Source organism: Salmo trutta, chromosome 20 (assembly GCF_901001165.1).
Source record: "Salmo trutta chromosome 20, fSalTru1.1, whole genome shotgun sequence".
In the NCBI taxonomy this organism is placed as follows: domain Eukaryota; kingdom Metazoa; phylum Chordata; class Actinopteri; order Salmoniformes; family Salmonidae; genus Salmo; species Salmo trutta.
Window position 1 is genome coordinate 11,618,609 of NC_042976.1, and position 26,821 is coordinate 11,645,429.

At 44.7% G+C, this 26,821-nt stretch overlaps 1 pseudogene; it reads right to left on the bottom strand.

The window, feature by feature from the left end:
* The window catches only part of LOC115156290 (rab3 GTPase-activating protein catalytic subunit-like), a 90,085-nt pseudogene extending 67,407 nt beyond the window's left edge, over positions 1 to 22,678 (bottom strand).
* Between the last annotated feature and the right edge of the window lie 4,143 nt (positions 22,679 to 26,821).

Consider the following 26,821-nt stretch of genomic DNA (forward strand, 5'->3'; position numbering starts at 1 on the left):
TACCGCAATTTACCTCGACTAAGCGATGCCCTCGCACATTGACTCTGTACCGGTACCCCCTGTATATAATCTCACTATTGTTATTTTACTGCTGCTCTTTAATTACTTGTTACTTTTATTTCTTATTCATATTTTATTTTTTTAAAGTGCATTGTTGGTTAGGGGCTTGTAAGTAAGCATTTCACTGTAAGGTCTACACCTGTTGTATTCGGCTCATGTGACTAATAACATGTGATATTGGAAAATTAAAGAAAGAGATGTTAAACTATTGAGATACACCCCAGTAGACAAAGAACACATTACCTTTGCCTTCCTCCTCAAATGGACCTCTTCCCAGAATCTCCTCTGTTGACTCCTTCCTGGAGCACAGCTTAAAAAAACTCTGTCAGGAAGTCACCTGCGATGGAGAAGATTACATCACCACTAGTTACCATAGCCACAAAGTCATAAAACCTGCTTATTTCAACAATTTATCTTCTTAAAATGTGATTTTAAACCTACTCCTAACCTAAACCCTAACCTTAACCAAACTGCTAACCGTATGCCTAACCCTAACCTTAAAGATGCACTATGCAGACATTTTTACTTTCATACATTTTTTAAATATAGCCAATTTTGACTTTGTGGCTGTGGTAACAAGTGACAACCAGAAGATTACGTTTTGTTCAAATTCAAAAATCTTTTTTTGTCCATCAAATTTGACATAGAGTAAGTCAACATCTGAGTAAGCCTTTGGAACTCCCTTTACATACATCTGATGGATGAGGGAGCATTTTAAACCACATTACATGGACATTCATAATATTCTATAAGATGGCTATAATATAAGATCAGTATTTCTGTTGAGGGGGGTCTAACATACCGAGCAAGCACGTGGGGTTGTCTGTGCTCCTGACTCGGACTGACCAATGAGTGGCCTGGAGTGGGTCCAGGTCACTGTGAGGTCACACAGAGAGCACATAAGGTCAGACCACACAGGGGAGAGAGGTAGACTGGCCCTGGATCAGATCAGTGCTTCACCTTTACCATTATAGTAAAGATTAGGCCTGAATATAGGCTATTAAACATGGAGCTCTGACGGGAAGAGAAGATTCATCGTTATTGTGGTTTACTTTACAACCAGATATTGACCTGGTGTTCATTTAGAGACTATATAGTGGAAAGTAATTACCTGATAATTATCTATTGACTTTTTGCTTTATTTGGGATCTTTGAAATAAGAACCACTGAGTATCAGTTGCCATATAATATCTGTTACCCAGTCAGTCAGCCAGTCAGTCAGTCAGGGACGGTACCATTTCAGTTGACATATAATATCTATTACCCAGTCAGTCAGTCAGTCAGTCAGTCAGTCAGCCTGTCAGTCAGTCAGCCTCAGGGAGGGAGGGTACCATTTCAGTTGACATATAATATCTATTACCCAGCCAGTCAGTCAGTCAGTTAGGGAGGGAGGATACCATTTCAGTTGACATATAATATCTATTACCCAGTCAGCCAGCCAGTCAGTCAGTCAGTCAGCCTGTCAGTCAGGGAGGATACCATTTCAGTTGACATATAATATCTATTACCCAGTCAGCCAGTCAGTCAGCCTGTCAGTCAGTCAGGGAGGGTACCATTTCAGTTGACATATAATATATATTACCCAGTCAGTCAGTCAGTCAGTCAGTCAGCCAGTCAGTCAGTCAGTCAGTCAGTCAGTCAGTCAGTCAGTCAGTCAGTTAGGGAGGATACCATTTCAGTTGCCATATAATATCTATTACCCAGTCAGTCAGTCAGTCAGTCAGCCAGTCAGTCAGTTAGGGAGGATACCATTTCAGTTGACATATAATATCTATTACCCAGTCAGTCAGCCAGTCAGTCAGTCAGGGAGGGTACCATTTCAGTTGACATCTAATATCTACTACCCAGTCAGCCAGTCAGTCAGTCAGTCAGTCAGCCTGTCAGTCAGGGAGGGAGGGAGGGTACCATTTAAGTTGCCATATAATATCTATTACCCAGTCAGTCAGGTAGGGAGGGTACCATTTCAGTTGACATATAATATCTATTACCCAGTCAGTCAGCCAGTCAGTCAGTTAGGGAGGATACCATTTCAGTTTACATATAATATCTATTACCCAGTCAGTCAGCCAGTCAGTCAGTCAGCCACTCAGTCAGGGAGGGTACCATTTCAGTTGACATATAATATATATTACCCAGTCAGTCAGTCAGCCAGTCAGTCAGCCAGGGAGGGTACCATTTCAGTTGACATATAATATCTATTACCCAGCCAGTCAGTCAGCCAGTCAGTCAGTCAGGGAGGGTACCATTTCAGTTGACATATAATATCTATTACCCAGCCAGTCAGTCAGCCAGTCAGTCAGTCAGTCAGGGAGGGTACCATTTCAGTTGACATATAATATCTATTACCCAGTCAGTCAGCCAGTCAGGGAGGGTACCATTTCAGTTGACATATAATATCTATTACCCAGTCAGTCAGCCAGTCAGTCAGTCAGCCAGTCAGTCAGGGAGGGTACCATTTCAGTTGACATATAATATCTATTACCCAGTCAGTCAGCGAGTCAGTCAGTCAGTCAGTCAGCCAGCCAGTCAGTCAGGGAGGGTACCATTTCAGTTGACATATAATATCTATTACCCAGCCAGTCAGTCAGTCAGTCAGGGAGGGAGGGAGGGTACCATTTCAGTTGACATATAATATCTATTACCCAGTCAGTCAGCCAGTCAGTCAGTCAGCCAGTCAGTCAGGGAGGGTACCATTTCAGTTGACATATAATATCTATTACCCAGTCAGTCAGCGAGTCAGTCAGTCAGTCAGTCAGCCAGCCAGTCAGTCAGGGAGGGTACCATTTCAGTTGACATATAATATCTATTACCCAGTCAGTCAGCCAGTCAGTCAGTTAGGGAGGGTACCATTTCAGTTGACATATAATATCTATTACCCAGCCAGTCAGTCAGTCAGTCAGGGAGGGAGGGAGGGTACCATTTCAGTTGACATATAATATCTATTACCCAGTCAGTCAGCCAGTCAGTCAGTCAGCCAGTCAGGGAGGATACCATTTCTGTTGACATATAATATCTATTACCCAGTCAGTCAGCCAGTCAGTCAGTCAGCCAGTCAGTCAGTTAGGGAGGGTACCATTTCAGTTGCCATATAATATCTATTACCCAGCCAGTCAGCCAGTCAGTCAGTCAGTTAGGGAGGGTACCATTTCAGTTGACATATAATATCTATTACCCAGTCAGTCAGCCAGTCAGTCAGTCAGCCAGTCAGTCAGTTAGGGAGGGTACCATTTCAGTTGACATATAATACCTATTACCCAGTCAGTCAGCCAGTCAGTCAGTGAGGGAGGGTACCATTTCAGTTGCCATATAATACCTATTACCCAGTCAGTCAGCCAGTCAGTCAGTGAGGGAGGGTACCATTTCAGTTGACATATAATATCTATTACCCAGTCAGTCAGCCAGTCAGTCAGTCAGCCAGTCAGTCAGTTAGGGAGGGTACCATTTCAGTTGACATATAATACCTATTACCCAGTCAGTCAGCCAGTCAGTCAGTGAGGGAGGGTACCATTTCAGTTGACATATAATACCTATTACCCAGTCAGTCAGCCAGTGAGGGAGGGTACCATTTCAGTTGCCATATAATATCTATTACCCAGTCAGTCAGTCAGTCAGTCAGTCAGTCAGTCAGTGAGGGAGGGTACCATTTCAGTTGACATATAATACCTATTACCCAGTCAGTCAGCCAGTGAGGGAGGGTACCATTTCAGTTGCCATATAATATCTATTACCCAGTCAGTCAGTCAGTCAGTCAGTCAGTCAGTCAGGGAAGGTACCATTTCAGTTGACATATAATATCTATTACCCAGTCAGTCAGTCAGTCAGGGAGGGTACCATTTCAGTTGACAAGTTGACCCGAAGCAAGTCACATCTTCTCTAAAACCCCCAAATATTATATCTAACATTTCTACCCCAGAGAGCACTAAGGGGATTCACCAATAAATACAACCAGCAAATTAAACCCCAAAACAGTCTTTGAAAGAGGACCATCTTGTTTTTGACAGGGCTAATCTAAATGTTTCTGCATCTAGGTGCAGATAGCTTTGATTCCCTTCAAAGAGACTCTTTATACAATGAAGCTCAAGCACATTTAGGATGGAGGGACTTGAAGAAAAACACACCGTTAATATGAAGCGATGGCTCACTGAGCACCATTTCATCACTAAACTGAAAAGCGTAAAATCATTCAGCATGAATTAATTTCAGCTTTAATGCAGTTGAATGAGCGAGCGGTGTTGCTGGGGCTGAGGTACTTGTTATATCCTCTCCCACACACCTCCTCCACAACCTCCCTCTCAACACCTACACTGTCTGGCACACAGGATATTAATATGGGTAACAACCTTTCAATGTTCCAAAGCTATGGAGAACTTGTTTTACTGACTGGATGTTCTTTCTCTTGCTATCTCTCCATCCACCTCAATGCTCATTTGCTTTATAAGCTCAACCTGGATACTGATTCTATTTATTGACAATGACACCTCTATATTTGCTGTCATTTGGTAAGAGGACAAACAATGTTCTTGATAGATCGTATCTCAGGCTGTTAAGATGTTCCATCAATGTGTGTCAACCAGCAGGTCAGAGGGGAGGGAGGGAGTGTGGTGGTTGACACTCACGAGTACACATCGTTATCCACCACGATACCTTCTGTCAGGTGGGGCCAGGTGGTCAATAGGTGAAGCTCACTGAGACAACAATGAAAGAAAATACAGATTTGTTTGTTTTGCTTTATAAAACTTCTCACTATAAGCTACAGTTTGGCCAATAATTAATTAAAGGCTCATGCCAAAGACGTCAAGAATACACATGAACAATGAGGCAAATATCTAAATCAAGCATGCTTTGACTTGTCGCCATGGCTACATCAGTCCTACCTGATTGGATCCTCACACGCTCCGAATGGCAGCTTCCCAAACTCCACCCCTCCCACCTCCCCTCCAAGGAGACCTTCGAAGTCTGGAGGCAAAGAAAAAAATAAAATAAAAAAAAACTTTCACCTTTTACTGTTCAGTCATGACTTTGATTCAACTCCCAATACTTTCACTTAGAGGTAGCAAGAAGAACCAAAACTGTTAACACTTCCTATGCTTTTTCATCCTCAATGCCTTGAAGGCAGGCAAATTCATAACAATAAAAACTAAAGGACCAAATATACTCTGGTGTCAAATATAAAAACCTCAAATTGACCCTCCACCCACTGCCATTCCTCTCAGGTTCCATTCAAGAGGAGCAGAAATATTGTCAGTTTGTGAGCCGTTTAAAAAGCTCTCTGACCTCCGATCTTTTACCGCCTTCCCTGCACCACTCAAAGACTCAAGCATCTATTTGCAACACTAAAATGTACCCCGGAGAGCAGCACTTAACATAACTGTGGGAAGAACCATCCACTATTGAATTTGGAGCAAAGAGAGAGTGAGTGGATTATAACAGTTTGCTAAAATGTTAGTCATGCGCACGGAGGCGTTGAATGACCAAAGCTTCCAATACGTCCTGTGGGCTAGCCTAGTGGGGTACGAAATTATTGACACCCTTGATAATGATGACTGTATAAACTGAATAATTCAAATACTGAGCTATATTGTATGCTATTTTGCTTCCACCGGTCCTGGGGCCCTTGTTAAGGTCAACAGCATCATTGAAATGTACAGAGTACCGTGACATTTTATCCCAAAACCTGGTTGCCTCTGCCAGGACGCTAAAATTGGATGCAAGTGGATCTTACAGCAAGACAATAACCCCAAGCACACATCAAAATCCACAAAGAAATGGTTAATTGGCCACAAAGTTAACATTTTGCAATGGCCATCTCAGTCTGTAGACTTGAAATCCATTGAAAACCTGTGGTTTGAATAGAGGAGGGCAGTCCATAAGAGCAGATGAAGGATATCAGGCATCTGGAAGGATTCTGTATGGAGGAATGGTCTAAGCTCCCTCCCAGTGTGTTCTCCAACTCAGACACTTTAGAAAAAGGCTCAGTGCCATTATCCTTGCAAGGTGAGCTATTGAAAGGTATTGAAAACAGAGGTGTCAATCATTTTAACCCTACCTTTTTGAGAGAGAAAAAGTATTACTTGTTAAACAAAATATTTTTCTCTGAGCAATTGTATTAATATGCAATTTTATAATTTCCACATTTTTTTGCATACAATATAGCTCAGTATTTTTATGATTTATTTTATTCAGTAATTTTTTCTCATCTTTATCAAGAGTGTCAATAAATTCAGACTCCACTGTACGTCTAGCACCGTTTAGACTTCTGACTTGATATATCGGTTGCCCTCCAACTCCTTCCTGTTTCATATTTTGTGGTTTTACTGAACAGACAGGATGTGGTTTTACTGAACAGACAGGATGTGGTTTTACTGAACAGACAGGATGTGGTTTTACTGAACAGACAGGATGTGGTTTTACTGAACAGACAGAATGTGGTTTTACTGTACAGACAGGATGTGGTTTTACTGAACAGACAGGATAGACAGGATGTGGTTTTACTGAACAGACAGGATGTGGTTTTACTGTACAGACAGGATGTGGTTTTACTGAACAGACAGAATGTGGTTTTACTGAACAGACAGCATGTGGTTTTATAAAAGCAGACAGGAAAGGTCTGAGGAGTGCGAGTGGGCTGGATTCAAACCCACATCGACTCTGGTATATAAGTGTGCCGGAGTTAACGGCACAAATAACTAGACACATTCCTTCCTGTTTAGTGGGTTGTGTGGTTGTTGTGTGTACCAGGGGGCTGCTGAGGCCAGGAGTACTGCTGCCAGTCCTGCAGAACGTACGTGAAGCGGATAGCGATGTTGATGGGAGGAAGAGGAGACAGGGGGCAGACCTGGAGAACAACAGAGGAAAGAGAAACATAAATAGAGACAAGGTTATGAAATATATTGTGCTATCCATCATATCTAGCAGGGGGCTGGGTACCCAGACAAAGGTTCAGCCTAGTCCTGGACAAAAAAAAAACATGCTTAATGAAGATTCACCATTGAAAGTGAATCTTAGTCCAACACTAGACTTACTCTCATTCAGGGAAACTGGACCTACAGTTAGTCTGGGGTGACCCATGTGAAAGAGCTAAAAGGTTCATGTTAGGCATGAAGTCATTAGACCAGGTCCTTCCTTACTCACCATCTTGGATTTAAACATGTCCAGCAGGCCTGAGAGGTGGTTGTATTGGCTGGGCACCTTGCGGAGGTGGACCATCTCAAAGTCGGTACGCACCCCCGGTCCCTGGCACTCCCCATAGTACATCCTCCTCCACTTCTGCTGGATTTGTACAAACATCGGCACCTAGCTGTACGGCATCCACAGGGACAGGGGAAATAGAGGACTTTAAAAAAGGGTAGGTCATTTCAAAGTTTGATGTTTTGTGGGAGAGCAGCCACACGTTGAAATCCTGTGGCTACTGTAACTACTCTCTGTCAAGATGAGTTAGTCACACGCCATCGGCAGTCAAGATCCAGCTGTAGAAAGATTTCCGATTTGACTAATCTTTCAGTTGGTTTGGGATTGAGGCATACATTTGGAGCTGCACAACGGATGATGTTTGATTCTGAAGTGACCCCTTTAACTTTAGAGACATGCCAGGAATCTCTGGTATCAATGTGGGAGGGCAGCCACAGACTGAAATCCTGTAACTCCCTCCACAACCCTATTCTACCACCACAGCTACACAGCAGCACCTGGTGCACAGTAGAGGAACTACAGACAAAACATACGCCACCTAGTGGATTGAATAAGTAAATCATTTAATAAGCCTTGTTCCATTTTTTTACATTTACGTTAGTCATTTAGCAGACGCTCTTATGCAGAGCGACTTTCAGTAATGAGTACATATTTTTTCACACTTTTTTCCCCCACATACTGACTTTGAATATTATTCTATTCAAAAATATGTCATTCTTTCTCTATTTTGAAGTCACAAAACAACATTATTTGTAATAAATGATACAGGCATCAGTGATAGAACACGTGCTCATGAAGCAATGTGTTGTTAATGTCTCTCTGCCACACAGTAAACTCCCAGAGAGACAGTGAGACCAGATGACCTTGCTACAGAGCCACAGATCTACACTGCTACCATCTTCCATTCAGCCCAGTGTTGCCATGGATACCAGCTGACCTACCTCAATACATGATGCCATGGAGGGCTGTACTCACTTCCCACAGTGTTGCTATTTTAAAACATGGCTTGTGACATTATACAGAAACACACACAAAGAGCATGTTGCAACTAGCTGTGTGAATGTGTAGGAACCTCAGCATAGATCCATGATTAGCTGTAGGACACATTGGCAGTACCAGCTCTTCTTTTATTTGTCAAAGCAAATTCTGGAACATATTTTAACTTGATTTTCCAAAAGAACATAAACAGTTGTTGTATAACTGTGACTTATAACCATAACAGTTCCTGTTCCCATGGAGACAGGAATATAATATTTGCTGAATACAGTATTCATTGTTGCTACGGTCACCTACTAGTCTGTGTTGGTCAGAGAGATGGAGCTACGGTCACCTACCAGCCTGTGTTGGTCAGAGAGATGGAGCTACTGTCACCTACCAGCCTGTGTTGGTCAGAGAGATGGAGCTACGGTCACCTACCACTCTGTGCTGGCCAGAGAGATAGAGCTACGGTCACCTACCAGCCTGTGTTGGTCAGAGAGATGGAGCTACGGTCACCTACCAGTCTGTGTTGGTCAGAGAGATGGAGCTACTGTCACCTACCAGTCTGTGTTGGCCAGAGAGATGGAGCTACGGTCACCTACCAGTCTGTGTTGGCCAGAGAGATGGAGCTACTGTCACCTACCAGTCTGTGTTGGCCAGAGAGATGGAGCTACGGTCACCTACCAGTCTGTGTTGGCCAGAGAGATGGAGCTACGGTCACCTACCAGTCTGTGTTGGCCAGAGAGATGGAGCTACTGTCACCTACCAGTCTGTGCTGGTCAGAGAGATGGAGCTACGGTCACCTACCAGTCTGTGTTGGTCAGAGAGATGGAGCTACGGTCACCTACCAGTCTGTGTTGGTCAGAGAGATGGAGCTACGGTCACCTACCAGTCTGTGTTGGTCAGAGAGATGGAGCTACGGTCACCTACCAGCCTGTGTTGATCAGAGAGATGGAGCTACGGTCACCTACCAGTCTGTGTTGGCCAGAGAGATGGAGCTATTGTCACCTACCAGTCTGTGTTGGCCAGAGAGATGGAGACGGAGCTGAGGAGCAGGTCGCACTTGGACTCACTGATGACTGCCTCCCAGTTGGCCCCAGGGGAGATGACCACAAACTCACGCATGCCATACCTGCAAACACAGACTGGATACTTAAAAGGTGCAATATGCAGAAATCGTTCTGCCATTTCCTGGTTGCTAAAATTCGATTAATTTGCCTAATGTCAGTTTGTGACAGAACAAGCAGTCATTGTGCAGAGAATCATTGTACCATCTAAACCATTGTGAAATATATTTCCATAACCAAAAATGTTGTATTTTCAGCTGATTGAAGCTGGTGTCCGAAATGAAAGTAAAAGATACAAAAACTAAACAGAAAATTGGGAAGCATAAAAGTAGCACACATACAGTGAGCTCCTAAAGTAATGGGACAGTGACACATGTTTTGTTGTTTTGTCTCTGTACTCCAGCACTTTGGATTTGAAATGATACAATGACTATGATGTTATAAGTGCAACCGGTCAGCTTTAATTTGAGGGTATTTTCATTCATATCGGGTGAACCGTTCAGAAATTACAGCACAGCACATTGTACATAGTCTGTCCATTTTTGAGGACCAAAGGTATTGGAACAAATTCACTTATGCGAATTAAAGTAGTAAAAATTGTGTATTTGGTCCCATATTCATAGCACGCAATGACTACATCAAACTTGTGACTCTACAATTTTGTTGGATGCATTTGCTGTTTGTTTTGGTTGTGTTTCAGATTATTTTGTGACCAATAGAAATTAATGGTAAATAATGTGTCATTTTGGAGTCCCTTTTATTGTAAATAAGAATAGAATACATTTCTAAACACTTCTACATTAACATGGATGCTAACACGATTACGGATAATTCTGAATGAATCGTGAATAATGATGAGTGAGAAAGTTAGACGCACAAATATCATAAGATCCCCACTCTTCAAAATTCTCAATGCTGAAACTTGGAAACATGAACACACTCCTAGCTCCATTCGAACAACTGACAGGAGAAATAAGCTCATCAACTGCGTCTGCAGCAGACGTGATACCCTCTGTCATGGTATTGAAACACCTGCTCAACAAAACTGCCGACACAGACAGTGGGGTTAAAACTTGCAAAAGTACTCCACAAGAGGCTGTGAACAAGCGATTTGGTGGCATTCTCTCTGAGCCTCTTTACTGTGTCGCCACCATGCTCGATACTACACTACAGGACTGTTTTGCTAGCACAGACTGGAATATGTTCTGGGATTCATCCAATGGCATTGAGGAGTATACCACCTGTCATTGGCTTCATCAATAAGTGCATCGACAACGTCGTCCCCACAGTGACCGTACGTACATATCCCAACCAGAAGCCATGGATTACAGGCAACATCCGCATCGAGCTAAAGGCTAATGCTGCCGCTTTCAAGGAGCGGGACTCTAACCCGGACGCATATAAGAAATCCTGCTATGCCCTCAGACAAACCATCAAATAAGAGAAGCGTCAATACAGGTTTAAGATTGAATCCTACTACACTGGCTCTGACGCTCATCAGATGTGGCAGGGCTTGAAAACTATTACAGACTACAAAGGGACACCCAGACGCGAGCTGCTCAGTGACGCGAGCCTACCAGACGAGCTGAATGCTTTTTATGCTCGCTTCGAGGTAAGGAACACTGAAGCATGCACGAGAGCACCAGCTGTTCTGGATGACTGTGTGATCACGCTCTCGGTAGCCGATGTGAGCAAGACCTTTAAACAGGTCAACATTCACAAAGCCGCGGGCCAGATGGATTACCAGGACGTGTACTCAAAGACTGCTCGGACCAACTGGCAAGTGTCTTCACTGACATTTTCAACATCTCCCTGACTGAGTCTGTAATACCAACATGTTTCAAGCAGACCCCCATAGTCCCTGTGCCCAAGGAAGAGATGGTAACCTGCCTAAATGATTACCGCCCCGTAGCACTCACGTCGGTAGCCATGAAGCTTTGAAAGGCTAGTAATGGCTCATCAACCGCATCCTCCCAGATCCCCAAGACACACTACAATTCGCATACTGCCCCTACAGATCCATAGACGACGCAATCTTAATCGTACTCCACACTGCCCTTTCCCACCTGGACAAAAGAACACCTATATGAGAATACTGTTCATTGACAACAGCTCAGTGTTCAACACCATAGTGCCCACGAATTACATTTACATTTAAGTAATTTAGCAGACGCTCTTATCCAGAGCGACTTACAAATTGGTGCATTCACCTTATGATATCCAGTGGAACAACCACTTTACAATAGTGCATCTAAATATTTTAAGGGGGGGGGTTAGAAGGATTACTTTATCCTATCCTGGGTATTCCTTAAAGAGGTGGGGTTTCAGGTGTCTCCGGAAGGTGGTGATTGACTCCGCTGTCCTGGCGTCGTGAGGGAGCTTGTTCCACCATTGGGGTGCCAGAGCAGCGAACAGTTTTGACTGGGCTGAGCGGGAACTGTGCTTCCTCAGAGGTAGGGAGGCGAGCAGGCCAGAGGTGGATGAACGCAGTGCCCTTGTTTGGGTGTAGGGCCTGATCAGAGCCTGAAGGTACGGAGGTGCCGTTCCCCTCACAGCTCCGTAGGCAAGCACCATGGTCTTGTAGCGGATGCGAGCTTCAACAGGAAGCCAGTGGAGAGAGCGGAGGAGCGGGGTGACGTGAGAGAACTTGGGAAGGTTGAACACCAGACGGGCTGCAGCGTTCTGGATGAGTTGTAGGGGTTTAATGGCACAGGCAGGGAGCCCAGCCAACAGCGAGTTGCAGTAATCCAGACGGGAGATGACAAGTGCCTGGAATAGGACCTGCGCCGCTTCCTGTGTGAGGCAGGGTCGTACTCTGCGAATGTTGTTGAGCATGAACCTACAGGATCGGGTCACCGCCTTGATGTTAGTGGAGAACGACAGGGTGTTGTCCAGTGTCACGCCAAGGCTCTTAGCACTCTGGGAAGAGAACACAATGGAGTTGTCAACCGTGATGGCGAGATCATGGAACGGGCAGTCCTTCCCCGAGAGGAAGAGCTGCTCCGTCTTGCCGAGGTTCAGCTTGAGGTGGTGATCCGTCATCCACACTGATATGTCTGCCAGACATGCAGAGATGCGATTCGCCACCTGGTTATCAGAAGGGGGAAAGGAGAAGATTAATTGTGTGTCGTCTGCATAGCAATGATAGGAGAGACCATGTGAGGACATGACAGAGCCAAGTGACTTGGTGTATAGCGAGAATAGGAGAGGGCCTAGAACAGAGCCCTGGGGGACACCAGTGGTGAGAGCACGTGGTGCGGAGACAGATTCTCGCCACGCCACCTGGTAGGAGTGACCTGTCAGGTAGGACGCAATCCAAGCGTGGGCCGCGCCGGAGATGCCCAACTTGGAGAGGGTGGAGAGGAGGATCTGATGGTTCACAGTATCAAAGGCAGCAGATAGGTCTAGAAGGATGAGAGCAGAGGAGAGAGAGTTAGCTTTAGCAGTGCGGAGAGCCTCCGTGACACAGAGAAGAGCAGTCTCAGTTGAATGACCAGTCTTGAAACCTGACTGATTTGGATCAAGAAGATCATTCTGAGAGAGATAGCAGGAGAGCTGGCCAAGGACGGCACGTTCAAGAGTTTTGGAGAGAAAAGAAAGAAGGGATACTGGTCTGTAGTTGTTGACATCGGAGGGATCGAGTGTAGGTTTTTTCAGAAGGGGTGCAACTCTCGCTCTCTTGAAGACGGAAGGGACGTAGCCAGCGGTCAAGGATGAGTTGATGAGCGAGGTGAGGTAAGGGAGAAGGTCTCCGGAAATGGTCTGGAGAAGAGAGGATAGGGTCAAGCGGGCAGGTTGTTGGGTGGCCGGCCGTCACAAGACGCGAGATTTCATCTGGAGAGAGAGGGGAGAAAGAGGTCAAAGCACAGGGTAGGGCAGTGTGAGCAGGACCAGCGGTGTCGTTTGACTTAGCAAAGGAGGATCGGATGTCGTCGACCTTCTTTTCAAAATGGTTGAAGAAGTCATCCGCAGAGAGTGAGGAGGGGGGGGAGGGGGAGGAGGATTCAGGAGGGAGGAGAAGGTGGCAAAGAGCTTCCTAGGGTTAGAGGCAGATGCTTGGAATTTAGAGTGGTAGAAAGTGGCTTTAGCAGCAGAGACAGAAGAGGAAAATGTAGAGAGGAGGGAGTGAAAGGATGCCAGGTCCGCAGGGAGGCGAGTTTTCCTCCATTTCCGCTCGACTGCCCGGAGCCCTGTTCTGTGAGCTCGCAATGAGTCGTCGAGCCACGGAGCAGGAGGGGAGGACCGAGCCGGCCTGGAGGATAGGGGACATAGAGAATCAAAGGATGCAGAAAGGGAGGAGAGGAGGGTTGAGGAGGCAGAATTAGGAGATAGGTTGGAGAAGGTTTGAGCAGAGGGAAGAGATGATAGGATGGAAGAGGAGAGAGTAGCGGGAGAGAGAGAGCGAAGGTTGGGACGGCGCAATACCATCCGAGTAGGGGCAGAGTGAGAAGTGTTGGATGAGAGTGAGAGGGAAAAGGATACAAGGTAGTGGTCGGAGACTTGGAGGGGAGTTGCAATGAGATTAGTGGAAGAACAGCATCTAGTAAAGATGAGGTCAAGCGTATTGCCTGCCTTGTGAGTAGGGGGGGAAGGTGAGAGGGTGAGGTCAAAAGAGGAGAGGAGTGGAAAGAAGGAGGCAGAGAGGAATGAGTCAAAGGTAGACGTGGGGAGGTTAAAGTCACCCAGAACTGTGAGAAGTGAGCCATCCTCAGGAAAGGAACTTATCAAGGCGTCAAGCTCATTGATGAACTCTCCAAGGGAACCTGGAGGGCGATAAATGATAAGGATGTTAAGCTTGAAAGGGCTGGTAACTGTGACAGCATGGAATTCAAATGAGGAGATAGACAGATGGGTCAGGGGAGAAAGAGAGAATGTCCACTTGGGAGAGATGAGGATTCCAGTGCCACCACCCCGCTGGCCAGATGCTCTCGGGGTATGCAAGAACACGTGGGCAGACGAGGAGAGAGCAGTAGGAGTAGCGGTGTTATCTGTGGTAATCCATGTTTCCGTCAGCGCCAAGAAGTCGAGGGACTGGAGGGTAGCATAGGCTGAGATGAACTCTGCATTGTTGGCCGCAGACCGGCAGTTCCAGAGGCTGCCGGAGACCTGGAACTCCACGTGGGTCGTGCGCGCTGGGACCACCTGGTTAGAGTGGCAGCGGCCACGCGGTGTGAATCGTTTGTGTGGCCTGTGCAGAGGGGAGAGAACAGGGATAGACAGACACATAGTTGACAGGCTACAGAAGAGGCTACGCTAATGCAAAGGAGATCAAAGGACCCTGGGACTAAACACCTCCCTCTGCAACTGGATCCTGGACTTCCTGATGGGCCAAACCCAGGTGGTAAGGATAAGCAACAACACATCTGCCACACTGATCGTCAACACTGGGGACCCTCAGGGGTGTGTACTTAGTCCACTCCTGTACTCACTGTTCACCCACGACTGAGTGGCCAAGCACAACTACAACACCATCATTAAGTTTGCTGACGACACAACAGTGGTAGGCCTGATCACCGACAGCGATGAGACAGCCTATAGGGAGGAGGTCAGAGAACTGGCAGTGTGGTGTCAGGACAACAACCTGTCCCACAATGTGAGCAAGACAAAGGAGCTGATCGTGGACTACAGGAAAAGGCGGGCCAAACAGGCGTCCATCAACGGGACTGTAGTGGAGCGAGTCGAGAGTTTCAAGTTCCTTGGTGTCCACATCGCCAACGGTCTATCATGGTCCAAACACACCAAGACAGTCATGAAGAGGGCACAACAAAAACCTTTTCCCCCTCAGAAAACTGAAAAGATTTGGCATGGGTCCCCAGATCCTCAAAAAGTTCTACAGCTTCACCATCGAGAGCATTCTGACTGGTTGCATCAAAGACTCCAGCCACCCTAGTCATAGACTGTTTTCTCTGCTACCGCACGGCAAGCGGTACCAGAGCGTCTAGTCTAGGACCAAAAGTCTCCTTAACAGTTTCTACCCCCAAGCCATAAGACTGCTGAACAATTAATCAAATGGCCACCGGACTATTACATTGACCCCCCCCATTTGTTTTGTACACTGCTGCTACTCGCTTGTTTATTATCTATGCATAGTCACTTCACCCCTACCTACATGTTCAAATTACCTCTTACCTGTACCCCCACACACTGACTCTGTACCGGTAACCCCTCTATATAGCCTTGTTATTGTTATGTTATTGTGTTACTTTTTACTTTTGTTTATTTTGGTAAATATTTTCTTAACTCTTCTTGAACTGCACAGTTAGTTAAGGGCTTGTAAGTAAGCATTTCACCATAAGGTCTACACTTGTTGTATTCAGCGCACGTGACAAATAAAGTTTGATTTGATAGGTACAAGGACCGCTACTTCGATGCAGACAAGAAACAGGGTTTACGTGAAATGTTACAGACAAAGCTGGACAAGATGGAAACGGACACAGTGACAGTGCACACCAAGAAAGAGAGGTCACAGACGGACAGAGCTTGACATGTATGATGAAATCCTGGTTGAGACTGAACAAATGAACAAAGAAACAGCACAGAAAGAAATAGGTTTTGATTACGTGTTACTAGTAATGGGGACATACGTAAATGCCACCAAATAACTTGTGTGTGTATTTCAACTATTTAACTGTACTAGAATGCTTAAAAAGCTGCAAAAATTTTAAATATCGGTTATCGGTATAATCATTTTTGGCAAGGAAAATATTAGATAACGGTATTGGCACAAAATGTAATATCGGTGCATCCCTAGTACTCACCATCTGACGAGGCTGTGGACTCTGGGAGGGAAGTCATTGGGAAGGCATCTAGGGAGAGAGCAGGGTGGAGACTTCACCTATATTCTCTACTATCCACCCAGATTCTCTCTGTTCCTAGAGAGCAGATCAGTGTTCCAGATAAAACAGTGAGTTCATCAATATAGTCTCATCACGTAGTGAGCGATCCTATGAGACAGGTAAGATAACAGAGCCTGTAAATAAAAGCGGCAGCAGCATTGTACCCTCCTCAGGTTCCTCCTTCCCCTCGCTCTCCTTAGACTCTTGCTTCAGGTAGTGGTGGGTTACGGAGAATTTAAAATCCGCAAAGTTGATATCCTTGGTCTTCTTCTCCCAGGTACCACTGGTGTATTCACCCTGGATCAAGTGGGCAATCAGGAAATCCATTAATTCATTCAACAAGCTTACTGGATGGCTGCTTATTAACGTGTGGTGTTTGTGACATAACAGTAAGGTCTGATTGAGTGAGGGTTTGTTGTTACCTTCTCTGATGGTTTGCTTGCATTGTTCCTAATCAGCTTCCAGTCATTCAGCACCTCTTCTACTCTGGACACAAACCTAGCAAACGACAGACAGGGGGATCATAACATCAGTTCCAGCTGAAGTCAGAGAATAGTGGTCACACAAACATGCATGTATACAATGCAATCTATTACGTGGTTACTGTTGATAAGGAAGAGATATCTAGGCCTGTCAGTTGTCAACATTGGTAAGGTCAGTTGCTATCTCTTGCAATCCTGATGTGACAGGACAGCTAACTAAACTATGGGTAAACTACAAAACAAAATGCAATGCAAACCAGCATAACTAGCCCATTCAGCAATGTGATTGACAGCACAAAACAAGAGGAGACAAGCACGTTGTCTGTCATATACTCAGCCGTCTATGCTAGCATTATGGAACTATATTTGGTCACTCACGAATAGTTTATAATCCAATCCTTATATCTAGTCTGAGCCTGATGATGATTCACAACTCTTGTTAGCTAACGTAGCCAGTTACAGTAAAGCCAGAGAGCTCCACCTTGCTAACTTACCTCTCCCACTCCGACGCGGTGGTAAAATCCGTGATCTCGAAGACCTCTGTCGGGCTGCAACGGGAAGGACCATCTAACGTTAACAGCCTATATTTTCTAAAACACTGCTCATGCCATGTTTACTTTATTAACTGTGCACAATTACTGTCAGCTGTCATCATGAATTCTTGTTTATTATTATTTTCTGCCCGTTGCATTATGGGATTGTTGTGGGCGCGTTCGAGACAATGACGTAAATAAAACCACATTGTCGGTTCGAGCCAGAGAGTTCATCAGGACAGCAACACAATTACACACAACAAAATCACGACAAAACAAAAAGATAATTACTTGACACGTTGGAAAAAAATCTAAAAAAACTCCAGCGCAAACTAGAATGCTATTTGGCTCCAAACAGAGAGTACACAGTTACAGAATACCTGACCACTATGACTGACCCAAACTTAAGGAAAGCTTTGACTATGTACAGACTCAGTGAGTATAACCTTGCTATTGAGAAAGGCCACCGTAGGCAGACCTGGCTCTCAAGAGAAGACAGGCTATGTGCACACGGCCCACAAAATGAGGTGGAAACTGAGCTGTACTTCCTAACCTCCTGCCAAATGTATGACCATATTAGAGACACATATTTCCCTCAGATTACACAGATCCACAAAGAAATTGAAAACAAACCCAATTTTGATGAACTCCCATATCTACTGGGTGAAATACCACAGTGTGCCATCACAGCAGCAATATTTGTGACCTGTTGCCACAAGAAAAGGGCAACCAGTGAAGAACAAACACCATGGTAAATACAACCCATATTTATGTTTATTTATTTTCCCTTTTGTGCTTTAACTATTGCACATCGTTACAACACTGTATATAGACATAATATGACTTTTGAAATGACCTTATTCTTTTGGAACTTTTGTGAGTGTAATGTTTACTGTTATTTGTTTTATTATTGTTTGTTTCACTTTTGTTTATGATCTATTTCACTTGCATTGGCAACGTTAACATGTTTCCCATGTAAATAAAGCCTTTAAATTGAATTGAAAGGTCCAACTCGGCGGTAAATCTGTCTCCCTCCAGCAGGTGGCGTTTTTTCGTTGTTTCGCCCACCAAGCAAGGAGTTTTTGTTTGAAGGTCATTGAGTATCCAATTTGGTCAACAAAAATTAACGTCTTATTTGCTACGTGAGATTTATTTGATCGAATAGCAGTTTCGCAATGCTTAAATTGTTACGAGTGTACTGATATATGTACGACACGTGACATTCCGGCAACTTTGAGAAAAAAAAAACTTTATATCGGAGTTGTCTCGGGAAGACTATGCATATTCACGAGGCTAGTAGCATAGCGTCTCTCTCCATTGAATTACAGACGATTGACGTCAACAACTCTCAAATTAGATTACAATAATGAGATGTATCAACAAATCCAAAGAAATGATAGGCGGGAGCTAGACAGCCTGCCTTGCAGCGTTAACGAAACCGACTCCCGGAGAGATACATGGATCTTGTCAGTATATCCATAATCTTTGCTGTCATCTAAAACTGATGTGCCAAGCCAGTAATACACTCGTGTCCCAGGTGGATCGACTCGGCTCGTACGTAAAGAGTACTCCATTCAGGCTGCATGATTTTCATCCTTCACTAGCTTTAATGACGGGCTGTCAGAAAAAAAACTGGAGAATTATGTTTACTGTCTTAATAAAACTAATTTCCACCACCATTTTTGGGCAATTTATGATGTTGCACACTGCGTTCAGCCAAGGGAAGCTATGGTTGAGAGCTTCGATTGCAACGCCAACCACACCTCAGATAGCCCAGCAGATCGTTGTAATGGGGAAACTGAACTACTGTACCTGAAACAGTGCTCCAGTCAGATGTTTAAGAAGCTGGAGAATATCCTCACCTCTCACTCCCAGTTCCAGCCCAGGGCTCTGGAGTGTCTTCTCCACTCACTTTTCCCAGTTCCAGGCCAGGGTATTCTGATTGAGGTGCTCCACTTCTGTATTAACCTGGAGAGGATTCCACTCAACGTTGTGTCCAAAGTCTTCGGTCCCTACTTCCAACAGAGGTTGCAAGGTAGGCTAGTATGTGTGTGTGAGAGAAAAGTAAACATACTACATGTTGTAATCACGTCCGAATAACGACTGGGCCTGACCTCCCTCTTCCTTCCCCATCGGATTCCATCACGACCACCATTATTGTGGGCAGCTTGATGGTGAGAGAGATTTTGGCCTGCCTGCGGGCCGACCAAGGTCCACTGTCACCCAGGCGCCCGTGACCAAGCCATGAACTCCCTCCAGCCCACAATTCTAACCAACTATTCTAATATTGGCACCATTGTCAATCACATTGGATTTAACGACTTTTGCTTTTTGCAATCTGAGGAACTGAAGAAGGACTACAACACCCTTGTTTGCACAGGGAAGAGAGCAGTCATCTCTGGCCCTGCTGCCGTGCTATAGAAGGGGTTCGGAACGTTACAGCCGCCTCACTGCCCTAAACAAGTTCCTGAAGAAACTGCAAAGACAGGAATGTCTCCTTATGTGACAATTTTGACTTGTTGTAGGAGCAACCAACAATCTTTACAAGAGATGGGATTCACCCTAACCACAGTGGTTCCAGGTTATCTCCATCAACATAACAAACTGCTTAAGAGACTGACGGTCTGGGGTTGGTAGCGCTCCAGTCCTCCCTGTCATAATAAGCAACAGAGGACATGGAAATCATATATTATATCCCAGAGAAATGGATGTGTAGTACATGTAAGTAACCTAATCTATGTTGCTTTAACTGTTAGCTCCGAGGGTATTGTCTGCAATAAACATATGCACATAGAATTGAATTCCACTGTTTGCATTGAAACTGTCTGCAACCCACTGAGTACCATTGACTCAAATGTAAATGTCACTGACATGTCTACCTCAGATCAGCCTCTCAGAGTATCTATAAAAACAAACAAGCAACCCAGAAAGGACTAAAAATAGCATGAGAAACAAGGTTCATGAAATTGACAACTTATTAACATCAGAAAACATGAATATTCTGGACATCTCTGAAACACACTTCATAATTAATTTGATGATGCCGTAGTAGCTATACATGGTCATAGAATATATAGGAAAGATAGAAATGTAAATGGAGGTGTTGCCATGTATGTCCAGAGTCATATTCCTGTTAGGCTGAGAGAGGATCTCATGTCAGATGATGTGGAAGTAATATGGATACAGGTTCATCTGCCTCACCTAAAGCCTTTTCTCGTAGGAAGTTGCTATAGACCACCAAGTGCTAAAAGTCAGTATTTGGACTATATGTGAGAGAGAATAAAGGAGACGGCATCGGTCAAAATCGTGATTTATGACCCTATGCGTCTGATTTATGACCCTATGTCCGGCTGGTTCGTACATGCCCAAATAAGGGCATCCGGTCTGGACATCCTGGCGGGAAGGTGTCACGTGGTTAGGGTCATATAGTTTTATCCTGTTCTGTCACGTGTTAGAGTGTGTGTTATATCTATATTGCATCTCTTTGAAGTTGTCATGATGATTGATGTGTAGGGCCCTCATTGAACTGGGGGGGTTGTGTTTGAACATTTCAAAGAGGATGACCCCACACCCCCCTATTTTATTGCTCTTAGGGTTGTTGTCTATGAATTAGGAATGTCCGGGGGGTTATGTGTTGGAGGCAGACGTCTTATAAATACGCCCCAGACACACATGCGGCCCCAGAACACTAAACAAGATTTTAAAAATAAACATGGATTTTGGTAAAGCAGTGATGACCGTAACAACGGAAGCAGGACCTCGGTTGAAACATAGAGAAAAGACCCAGTATAAAGCAAAAATATACGACGCGCCAAAAAAGCGGTTTATATGTGTGTGTAGAACCCAAATACCGCCCGCAACTGCACTGAAAGATCAAGTGATGTCTAATGGACAGCACTGGGGGTATCAGTTTGATTACCCGGCCCGTAGAGTGAAAATCTATACTGTAGCCGAAGGTGGAGAATATACAGACCAGACTTTAGGAGTGGACTATGGGGTTGAAGACTGGGCGGTTTTTCGCAAGGTTTTGTGTCCCGAACTGAGAGTTATCACCAAGGGGTATAGCTTGTTCACGGGCTACGAGACCCGTTGGGAAGGTACCCCAGACTCCTCAGGAAGAGTATTTCACAGGGTGAAAATACAGAGAAAGAATGGACTTCCATGTGGCTGCGTGGAGTTCTATATCAGCAACGAGGAAACCCGCAACCAAAACATTCGTGATGGTGGCCTGACTGGGGATTTCAGGTTGCGCATGCTTATTCCTTTTAAAAGTTGGGAGCTAATGGAATTGAGCATGTTAGAGTTGTTGGACGTTCTTTTTGTACAGAGCCAACAGTGGCAGAGCATTGTTCGGCTAAGGAAGTGCATAATATATACGAATCCTGAGGATTATGATTCAAAGCAATCCCAAGAAGGCTCATCCTCAGAAGGGTCAGCCCCCGAAGAAAACTAAGTACGCGGCTGCGTTAACCACGCCCTGACCCCACCCAAAGGCCTGGTTCTACAATAAAAGGAGGTCCCTTAAAGCCTCCACTTCTTCATTTCAGCATATACCATGGATATTCCTACAACATACCTGGACTCTGATACGTCATGGGGGCCAGACCCTAAGGACTGTATGCCTCGCAGCCAACCATTCTACTCCCCCCAGCCAAGACCCTCGACACCCCCTACATGTCCACAGCCTGAGGATGTGTTTGATGGGGTGGCCAGTACTATTTTTGTGGACACCATCAAGGCCTCTGTAGCCACACTTTTAAACATGGTGATTGGAGAGTATATACGTGAAAAATGCATCGGTTGTGAGATCAATCACCCCAGCCAGCGCCGGCATCCGTGTTTATACAAGCCCCCAAAATACTACTTCTTCAACCATTTTGAGGAGCTGGTGAAAAGACTGTGGTCCTGCAGGTTTATACCTGCGCTGGTCAGAGCCCTGGAGTCTATGGGACTTGTGCCATCTATTCCCAGAGTTTACGGGGTAACCGAGGCTTTCCTACATGAACTGAAGGAGGCGATCTACATCCACGAGAAACTCAAAGAAATCCGACAAACCCTGGTGGACGACAACAAATACCGGCTTGTGGATGATTCTGAAGAACTAGAAACAAACTTGTCTAAGATTTTACTTTATTTGTTTGAAACACCGTTTAATTGTAACATGTATCACATTTGTTGTTTATATACTTATATATCTGATGTGTGTGTTTTAAAAATTCAGCGACAAAAGCCTGTAAATCTAAACCAAATATACAGGGTGTTGCATGCTGGGATCATTGAGAAAACGGGGACAAGTATCCTGCAACGAATCCTAAATTGTCTGTATATGTAATACATGATGTTTGCAAAAATAAAAATACACACATCAGATATATAAGTATATAAACAACAAATGTGATACATGTTACAATTAAACGGTGTTTCAAACAAATAAAGTAAAATCTTAGACAAGTTTGTTTCTAGTTCTTCAGAATCATCCACAAGCCGTGAGACCAGTTGTGTCCATTGCATACTCTCGCCCGTATGTCGTACATGATTCATGATTTGCTCCATTTTTAGCACACGCTCTACATTAGCCCAGGTATTATGGGTTGTGTAGAATGATACATGGTTCACTTTATTTTCAATAATTTGATGCATCACACTTGTAAGTTCTCTCAAAAGAAAAACGTATTTATTTTCTCTAACATCGTATGTATATAGTTCCCCATTGCTTTACATCTAAATAACAAATAGGTATTGTCACTCGGTCTCTGGGGTTTTGTTGAGCCAGAAAGTCATCACGTCCTCCACCACAGCTTCCCGGTATTTGTTGTCGTCCACCAGGGTTTGTCGGATTTCTTTGAGTTTCTCGTGGATGTAGATCGCCTCCTTCAGTTCATGTAGGAAAGCCTCGGTTACCCCGTAAACTCTGGGAATAGATGGCACAAGTCCCATAGACTCCAGGGCTCTGACCAGCGCAGGTATAAACCTGCAGGACCACAGTCTTTTCACCAGCTCCTCAAAATGGTTGAAGAAGTAGTATTTTGGGGGCTTGTATAAACACGGATGCCGGCGCTGGCTGGGGTGATTGATCTCACAACCGATGCATTTTTCACGTATATACTCTCCAATCACCACGTTTAAAAGTGTGGCTACAGAGGCCTTGATGGTGTCCACAAAAATAGTACTGGCCACCCCATCAAACACATCCTCAGGCTGTGGACATGTAGGGGGTGTCGAGGGTCTTGGCTGGGGGGAGTAGAATGGTTGGCTGCGAGGCATACAGTCCTTAGGGTCTGGCCCCCATGACGTATCAGAGTCCAGGTATGTTGTAGGAATATCCATGGTATATGCTGAAATGAAGAAGTGGAGGCTTTAAGGGACCTCCTTTTATTGTAGAACCAGGCCTTTGGGTGGGGTCAGGGCGTGGTTAACGCAGCCGCGTACTTAGTTTTCTTCGGGGGCTGACCCTTCTGAGGATGAGCCTTCTTGGGATTGCTTTGAATCATAATCCTCAGGATTCGTATATATTATGCACTTCCTTAGCCGAACAATGCTCTGCCACTGTTGGCTCTGTACAAAAAGAACGTCCAACAACTCTAACATGCTCAATTCCATTAGCTCCCAACTTTTAAAAGGAATAAGCATGCGCAACCTGAAATCCCCAGTCAGGCCACCATCACGAATGTTTTGGTTGCGGGTTTCCTCGTTGCTGATATAGAACTCCACGCAGCCACATGGAAGTCCATTCTTTCTCTGTATTTTCACCCTGTGAAATACTCTTCCTGAGGAGTCTGGGGTACCTTCCCAACGGGTCTCGTAGCCCGTGAACAAGCTATACCCCTTGGTGATAACTCTCAGTTCGGGACACAAAACCTTGCGAAAAACCGCCCAGTCTTCAACCCCATAGTCCACTCCTAAAGTCTGGTCTGTATATTCTCCACCTTCGGCTACAGTATAGATTTTCACTCTACGGGCCGGGTAATCAAACTGATACCCCCAGTGCTGTCCATTAGACATCATCACTTGATCTTTCAGTGCAGTTGCGGGCGGTATTTGGGTTCTACACACACATATAAACCGCTTTTTTGGCGCGTCGTATATTTTTGCTTTATACTGGGTCTTTTCTCTATGTTTCAACCGAGGTCCTGCTTCCGTTGTTACGGTCATCACTGCTTTACCAAAATCCATGTTTATTTTTAAAATCTTGTTTAGTGTTCTGGGGCCGCATGTGTGTCTGGGGCGTATTTATAAGACGTCTGCCTCCAACACATAACCCCCCGGACATTCCTAATTCATAGACAACAACCCTAAGAGCAATAAAATAGGGGGGTGTGGGGTCATCCTCTTTGAAATGTTCAAACACAACCCCCCCAGTTCAATGAGGGCCCTACACATCAATCATCATGACAACTTCAAAGAGATGCAATATAGATATAACACACACTCTAACACGTGACAGAACAGGATAAAACTATATGACCCTAACCACGTGACACCTTCCCGCCAGGATGTCCAGACCGGATGCCCTTATTTGGGCATGTACGAACCAGCCGGACATAGGGTCATAAATCAGACGCATAGGGTCATAAATCACGATTTTGACCGATGCCGTCTCCTTTATTCTCTCTTATGTGTGAAATGTTGGTGCTTGCCTACGGAGCTGTGAGGGGAACGGCACCTCCGTACCTTCAGGCTCTGATCAGTCCCTACACCCAAACAAGGGCACTGCGTTCATCCACCTCTGGCCTGCTCGCCTCCCTACCTCTGAGGAAGCACAGTTCCCGCTCAGCCCAGTCAAAACTGTTCACTGCTCTGACACCCCAATGGTGGAACAAGCTCCCTCACGACGCCAGGACAGCGGAGTCAATCACCACCTTCCGGAGACACCTGAAACCCCACCTCTTTAAGGAATACCTGGGATAGGATTAAGTAATCCTTCAAACCCTCCCCACCCCCCAAAAAAGATATAGATGTACTATTGTAAAGTGGTTGTTCCACTGGATATCATAAGGTGAATGCACCAATTTGTAAGTCGCTCTGGATAAGAGCGTCTGCTAAATGACTTAAATGTAATGTAAATGTAGGTGATCTCAACAGAGAGATATATGTTCTGGGTGACCTAAATATTGACTGGTTGTCATCAAGCTGCCCACTCAAAAAGAAGCTCCAAGCTGTAACCAGTGCCTGCAATCTAGTTCAAGACATCAGTCAAGAAACAGACAGAAATGCCACATCCCCATGGATAGATGATTAATTGAAAAATGGTATGGCTGAGAGGGATGAGGCAACGGGAATTGAGAAATCACATAACTAAACAAAAAGAAGAATAAACTATACTATGGAACAAAGATAAAGGATATAAAGAATGATAGTAAAAATCTCTGAAGTAATTTAAATTAAATTCTAGGCAAAAAAAAGCAAACTCGACTTCATCCTTCATTGAGGCGGATGGCTTTGTCATAACAAAACCCACTGATATTGCCAACCAATTTCATAACGTTTTGTTGACAAGATTAGCAAACTTAGGTATGACATGCAAACAACAAAGGCTGAGCCTTTATATTCATGCATAATGGACCCAATAATGAAAGACAAGCACTAGTTTTAAGTGGGTGTAGAAGAGGTGAAAAAATTGAAGCTATCTGTAAATAAGGACAAACAACCTGGTACCGACAACCTGGATGGTAAATTGCTGAGGTTGGTAGCGGAATACATAGTGACCCTTTTGCCACATCTTCAATTTAAGCCTAGAAGATGGTCTGTTCCCTCAGACATGGAGGGAGGCAAAAGTTTAATGGTTCGAACAGCTGACCAATCAGCCTGTTACAAGTGCTTAGCAAACTTTTGGAAAAAATGTTGTTTGATCAAATAGAAAGTTATTTTACAGAAAATAAATTAACAGACTTTCTGCATGCTTATAGGGAACGGCGATCAACATGCTCAGCACTGACAAATGATTCATGATTGGCTGAAATAAATGAATAGTGCTAAAATGGGAAGAAGTCTGTCCATGATAGGGCGTTGCTCTGCCTTCTTGACATCTCAGTCGACCAGACAGGTCCTACAGGCCCTAGTTTTGTTGCACCTTGACTACTGCCCAGCTGTGTGGTCATGTGCGGCAAAGAAGGACATAGGTAAATTGCAGTTGGTCCAGAACAAAGCAGCACGTATCGCACTTAGATGTACACGGAGGGAATGTGTCAGTAACGTGCATGTCAGTCTCTCCTGGCTGAAAGTTGAGGAGAGATTGGCTGCATCACTAAGCTACCGAACTGTCTGTTCAAGCAGTTGGCACACAGTTCGGACACTCATCAGTACAACACAAGACATGCAACCAGAGGTGTCTTCACAGTCCCCAGGTCCAGAACAGAGCCTGGGAAACACACAGTATTAAATAGAGCCATGACTACATGGGACTCTGCCACCCCAGGTAACTCAAACTAACAATTAAACCAGTTTAAAAAAAACAGATAAAATAATACGTTACTGCACAATGGGGACTGTGAAGAGACACAGCCATTTTATATACCTTGTATTGTCATTTGCACTGTACTATGTCTTATGATGCGTTTGCAGCGGCTAATGGAGATCCTAATAAATACCAAATCAGATCTGCTTTAGCCAAAATCCACATAGCTGTTGTTTTGGCAGTGCCGGAGGTGGAACAGAATTAGAGCTGTCAAATCCACAAG